This window comes from Alligator sinensis, unplaced genomic scaffold (genome assembly GCF_000455745.1).
Source record: "Alligator sinensis unplaced genomic scaffold, ASM45574v1 scaffold391_1, whole genome shotgun sequence".
Classification (NCBI taxonomy): domain Eukaryota; kingdom Metazoa; phylum Chordata; order Crocodylia; family Alligatoridae; genus Alligator; species Alligator sinensis.
The window spans coordinates 4,114,846-4,121,848 of NW_005841889.1; the positions used below are offsets into that span (position 1 = coordinate 4,114,846).

Here is a 7,003-nt window from a genome sequence, read left to right on the forward strand (position 1 = left end):
GGGGCCGGCGCGGCCTGGGGCGGCCTCGCCGGCAGCCCCTGCTGTCACCGCGCGGCGCCGGGCTCGCCCGGCCCGAGCCTTTCGGGGGCTCGGGGCCGTTCAGGTGGGAAGAGGCCGAGGCCAGACCCGGGCGGCTGGGGCGGGGGAGAGGTGTTGCGGGGGGAGGTCAGCTGGAGCAGACAAAGGGAGGGACTTCTCCTTTTGGCTCCTGCCTCACTAACCCAGTGGTACAGAAAGTAAATGTGGCTGTGCTTTTCCACCGGGACGGAAGAATCCCGTGTCCGCCCTGAACTTGAAGGACAAGGGATTTTTTTTCTTTGAGAAACAAGGAAGTTAGTTAAAAAACAGTGTGAAGAGAAAGTAGGTTAAGGCAGCAAATAGAGTAACATTCATAGAGTTACCTTGAAGGTTTCTTTAAGGTAAATTTGTTAGGGGCCTAGGTTTGCGTGCACCAGTTCAACACACCTCCAAGGCCAGGGAAGCATCTAGTAGTCAAGGGGCCAGTGGCTCATTAGTTATCAGAACTCTAGTATTTCAAAAAACATTGACTCAAATTATGCTTGTTAAGAGAAAGTGTCTTTGGTAGGTGATAGTCAAATCACAAGGAAATCTAAGAAAGGAACAGACCAATGATACACTTACAGGTTTATCCACAATAGTCTATAGAGCCTTCAAGTGTGTCAGTATTGCTACTAGACCACCAGGGTGTAAAGGCAAACATCAAAGAGGAAAAGGAAATGGCAAAGAAGTTTTCTTTGCTTTTGTCCTCATGAAAGAGCATGATGGAGAATTACCTACTTCACAGTGATTTACCTACTTCGTAAGTTGTAAAGGTCAGGCACTGTGAGAGAGAGAAGTATCAAAAAGAAGTGAAATTAAGATCCATTCAATCACCAGGACTAGATGTTATTCATCTATTAGTTCAAGATGAATTAAAGAACAGAGTTGAGTGACTTATTATAGGTTCATAGGGACATAGGGCTAGACCAGACCTCACAAGATCATCTAGTCCAACCCCCTGCTAAGGCAGGATCATCCCAGCCAAGTGTCTGTCCAGCCTGCTCTTGAAAATTTCCAAGGATAGAGATTCCACAGCCTCTCTCAGGAGCCTGTTCCAGTGCTTGACCACCCTCACAGTCAGAAAGGTCCTCCTCATGTCCAGAATAAATTCCCCCTGCACAAGCTTGGTCCTAGTCCTGTCCCCTACAGCCACATCTCCATCCGCTCTGTAATTTTCCTTCAGGTATTTGAAGACTGTTATCAAATCCCACCCCTCAGTCTTCATTTCTCCAGACTAAATAACCCTAACTCTTTCAGCCTTTTTTGCAAGTCATGTTTTCCAGGCCTCTAATAATTTTTGTTGCTCTCTGATGGACTCTTTCCAAGTTGTCCACATCCTTCTGAAATGTGGGGACCAAACAGTACTCCAGGTGAGGCCTTGCCAGTGTTGAGTACAGTGGAAGAATAACTTCCTTCAATTTACAAGTGACACTCCTGTTAATGCAACCAACACTACTGTTGGCCTTTTTTGCAGCAAGAGCACACTGTTGGGTTATATTCAGCTTATGGTCTTCTGTAAAATCCAGTACTGCAGCCTAGCAGGTCATTCCCCAGACTGTATTTGTGTAAGAGAGACTCACACAGGTGTAAAATCTCAAGAAATTCCACTGACTTCAGTGCAGATGCTTTGGATGTATGTTGGTGTGACAGAGAAGGATTTGGTGCTAAATACCAAGTCTGGAGGTTCTTATGCACTTGTTACTCCATCTTTACTTAGGCAAACTTTGACTGAAATCAGTAAGGAGTTTTTATCAGTAAATACAGTAAAAAATAATTAATAAATGTCTGTTTCTGCTGTCACTGAAGTTCATGGGACCAGACCAGACCTGAAGTGGAATAATAGAGACTGAGTGGAGATTGTTTATAAGAATTAAAAGGTTTTCAGTAAACTTCCTCACAAGAGGCTGTTTTAGAAACTTGCTGAGAGATGAGAGGTAAAGACTTTAAAAGTGTTCCAGCAATATGAAGTAAGGCATGTCAATGAATGGCCAGTTCTTGGATTGAAAAATGTTAACGGCAGGGTGTTCTAAGAAAATGCAGTAGGCAAATGCCTAGACTGTTGCATCTATTTATTAAAGATTTGTAAGAGGCGTGAAATGGAGATGAAACATATTTAGACAAAACTAAGGAGAATTTAGAGGCACTCAAGGAGCACCTGAAAAACGAGGTTATAAGACAGCATGACGGTAAATTAACAAAAGTGTAAGCTAAGCACACAAGAAAGGACTAGTTACTTTGCCTGTGCGGATGTGTTTTGAAGGCTATGATTCCCTAGGAAATGATATTTGCTCTTCTGTGGAGAGCTCAGGGAAGATATCTGGTCAAATAAGGAGTCCTTGGTTACATTAGAAAGTGATAGAATTTAATAGTAGGTCTATAACAACATCATATAAACTGATTCCATGTCCTAACCTTGAAAACTGTTTTCAGATGTAATGGTCTTAAATAGAAATAGCCTCAAAAGGAAAGGTTCAAAGGTGGTCTGTAAAATAACATGGGGCTGGGAGAAGGATGGGTCTTCTTTAAAAGGAGAGAATAAAAAGACTGTATTTATGCCAGTGGAGAGGAGTATCAGGAATGACAGAACAGAAGAGAGATGGCTTTTCAGAAGTTTCTTGTTGCATTTTTTTATAACCAATCAGTATACAAAAAAATCTATCAAGGCATTCTCATTTCTAAAAGGGAAAGTCTAACTGATTTCTTTAATTCCACAATATCTATTCTGTTGCTGCAGAGATGAGTCAGATAATTTCCTGATTTCTCTAGAAGTCATTACTCCAGAAGTTTTGAAAAACTTTTTGGCTGTCATTTATTGCCATGTCTCAAACTTTCCAATTACAGGAAAGGTTGCATTTCAGTAGGATTCCTTTTATTTCCTATTTTGGTTTTAGGGCAGAGTATAGTAAAGTGACTGCATTAACACTGTTGGTTGGTAAGCTCCTGATGATGGGTAAAAGTAGTCCATGTTGATTTTGTTAGATGTATGGCTTTGATAACATTATCAACATTATGTTGCAGATATGCCGGTAGGTTCTGAAAATGGTAGGTGGAATTTTTATTCATTACTTCCATCGTTTCCTTTTGGAGAGATTTCAGAGAGCTGTGTTCGGTAGGTAGGCATTTGCTGTGAGCTCTCTCATATCTGGTTCCATATTTGGATTTTGTGGAAGGCCCTTTGTTTATCAAATGTTTTGAGATATGTGTTGATAGAACCCATATCTAGCAACTTCTTGGAGATGCGGGTTACCAATATGCAGATGGATTTTCATTAGCTTGTGCCTGAATACTGTAATTTTCTTTGCTCTTCCAGAAGAAACTTGTGGAAACAGTCCAGAAATGATAGAGGAGATACCTGTTGGCTATGGAAAACAATGCTCTCAGCTCATAAGGGTTTTGACTGGTCTTTTTATTAATGGAGGATATATGTCCTTTGCCTAAGAGATTCTCTGTCTTGGAATTATTTTCAGTTCTCAAGTGTTTGTGCTTTCCTTGTTAGTAGTGGTAGCTCATGTTGTTGTTTTCTTGCCTGTGGTTAATTAAGCAGTTATAACCTTTCTTTAATATGTCACAGTCACCTCCACATCTCAGTACAAGGGTTGTGGTAGACTGTCCATCACTGGCAATTTTTACTTCAATAATGGATTTTTTCCCAAAAGATCGTAACAAGACTTACATCAGAGACATCTCGTTGGCATTTGTTACGCAGGCTAGTTGATCAGCATGATATGTTCTGATCTTAAACTGTGAATTTATTATAATATGCTCTGTCTGCAGTGATCACTGACAGTCACTTGGAACCTTAAGATACTGGAGAATGTGGTGGTGGATCAACTTGGTGGAGAGGGTGTAGGCAGAACACCGAACACCTGTGCTTTGTGAACTCTGTGCAGGCGCCCCAGCGGCTTCCAGGGTTGACTACAGGTGTTGGTTGTAGTATCTGGAGCTATTCATAATTTGGAACATGTCTACCTTAGGGAAAGTCTTTTTTCCTGCGCTGTTTTGCTGCAGCTGGGATCAGTTAAGGTACTTTTACTGACAAGTTTTAACTATAAATTTCTAAGTTGTGGAAGGAGGCATAATCACTGGAAAGCATCCAGCTATTAAACTTGCTTATTGGTATTACAATACTTCTAGAGTCCTTGCAAAGTCAGTCATGATATCAAGACTCCTTTGAATCAGTTTGTTATTAATAAAAGTAGTATATACATTTATTCTCTCTTTTTTTCTCTGTCTCTATAATATGTAGTACATGTGTATAAACTAATTCTGGGAGCCGGCCGCACTTTAACAAGGACATGGTAAAGCTTGAGAGTCCAGAGAAGGGCCACTTATATGATCAGAGTCTTACACAGCAAGCCATATGAGGAAAGGCAGAGGGACCTGGGACTCTAGCCTGAAAAAGAGAAGGCTGAGAGGGGACTTGGTAGTGGCTTACCGCTACATAAGGGCTCGGTGAACAACTGTTCACTAGGGCACCCTTGGGGAAAACTAGGAGTAATGGTCACAAACTCCTTGAAGACTGTTTCAGGCTCAACATTAGGAAAAACTTCTTCACAACTAGGGTGTCCAGACTGTGGAATGAGCTCCCTCCAGAGATGGTACAATCACCTGCCCTGGAAATCTCCAAGAGGAGACTGGACAGTCACCTCGCTGGCGTCACTTGACCCCAGCTGTCTTTCCTGCCTGGTGCAGGGGACTGGACCCGATGATGTTCTGAGGTCTCTTCCAGCCCCTTACAATCTATGAATCTATATACAGAAAATAGATTTTCATATGTTACTCTCATCCAGATTTATTTTTTAGGGAAACAGTTGCTAAAGGAATGTGTACTTGGTGGAATAAGAGAGGCTGAAATAGTAAGCCCTAAAAAATAAAATTCACAATGAAAACTGCAAATTGACCGTAACTCTAGGATGCCAGTGTTCTAATACTGACATTCCCAGGCAAGATGCTTCAGAAGTTACACAGCAGTATTTCTGACGTGTGGGTTCCATGTTAAGATGTGCAGGCAAAGAGGAAATGGATTAGCTTCCTCAGAATAGTCAGTTCTTTTATCTCTGAGTCTTCTGCTCCCTTTTGGAGCAGTGTCTAGGTATCACACCGGTATTTAGCAGCTGCTAGCATGATATCTAGGGCTATACTGCTGACTTTTGAACAAAGTGGGCTTTTTACCCCTGAACATCTCTGTGTTGTGGGACTCAGCATGACTGTTTATTAGGAATCTTACAGATTCTCCATACCTGCCTGTCTTAGATTTAAACCTGCAGTCATATGTAAAAGAGCTGTATGATTGTTCAGAGCTCCAGTATGAAACTGGGGATAGACCTGTTGAAAGACTCTGGGTTAAGGTTAGAGCAACAAGGGTGATGTCATGATGTCTGCTATAGATCACCAGACTAGGAGGATGAGGTAGATGGGCTTTCTTCAGATAACTAGCGGAAGTTTCCAGATGACAGACCCTGGTTCTCATGGGGAACTTCAGTCACCCTGACAGCTGCTGGGAGGGCAATGCAGTAGCACATAGGCAATCTAGGAAGTCTTTGGAGAGTGTTAGGAACAACTTCCTGATGCAAATGTTGGAGAGACCAGCCAGGGGCCATGCCCTTCTTGACCTGTTGCTCATAAACAGGAAAGAATTGGAGAAGTGGGCAGCAATTTGGGCAGAAGTGACTATGAGATGATTGAGTTCAGGATCCTGACAAAAGGAAGAAAGGAAAGTGTCTCGGACGGCCGGAGCTGACTTGAGATGATTCAAATATCACTTGTTCGTTTGGGCGGGCTGGTGAATGGAGAGGCAGACACAGCTTATTGGTTGCAAAAACTTTACTTACGCCACTTGTAGCCGCGACGCAGGTGGTCCGGTCGCTTGAACAACTATGTGAGTTGCTCCAGCTGGCAAGGCTCAGGCCAGCTAATCCGTCCACAAATTAAGCCGGCAGGGAAAGGGTACGTCGAGGGTTGCGCTCGGCGACGGGGAGAAGAATCGATAGGTGATCAGTCTATCGATCAGCTCAGCCGCAAGTCAGATCTCTTTAGAGGCACTCTGCAGCGTGCTCAAAGTTCTCCGACTTGGGCGGAAGTCGCACGAAATTTTAAACGGCTAGCAAGCCAATTACTAGCCGCCATGTAGGAATAATTTAGAACTGGCCAATAGCGGAACACAAATTTGCATTCAAATGGCGGGAACTCTCTTGCACCGAGGTTTTTCTGTTGCAACAAAAACCTTTTGCTGTGCAAGAGGCTCTCATGTGTCAGGAAAATTCCATCATGCTGAGGCACCAAAATCACTGGGTTGTGACATGTCCCCTTGCCAATGGCACAGCTGGAATTTTAGACACATAAGCACATTATAAGGCATCTTTGTTTCAGGATTTACTGACCTGGCAAAGCTTTAACAACCTATATATATATATATATTATAAACAAACAATTTGATAGACTGGTCTTCTTAGCAAACTATAAAATATAATAACTTGAACATATAACAACAACTATTGATCATCGTCTGATTGGAGAACATCTGCTTGGGACTCCTCTTGTTTATTAGTTAGTCCGTCTTCTCCTATAACAGACAATGCCAATTAAAATACTTAATAAGATGAGAGAAAACAGCGTCATAGCAAGTCCTGAGCAGATGGACGTTCGCTGCATCAGTGTCTCCTTTACAGCCATCACTCTATTGACTCTAATGAACTGTAGTTTGGTGCTCAACGGATCTCACAATCGGGCGGCTGTAGATTACCGCTTTGCTGAGGTTAGACCTGTAAAGAAAAGAAAACGACAAACCAAAAGAAAACAAAGCAAAAGAGACTCATAATTGGATTCACTGTAAGGATACTGGATGAACGTCGGAACGGCGAGTCATCCAGTTGTGATGAACGATAATAGGAGGACGATTGGGTTTTTCTTCTAAGTGGACAGAATAGGTATTAGGGTATTGTCC

General features: G+C 42.5%; 1 protein-coding gene across 6 annotated transcripts in view; it reads left to right on the forward strand.

Annotated features, from left to right (window-relative positions):
* Positions 1 to 7,003, forward strand: part of PHF2 (PHD finger protein 2) — a 175,433-nt gene that overhangs the window by 1,154 nt on the left and 167,276 nt on the right. The window lies entirely within an intron of this gene.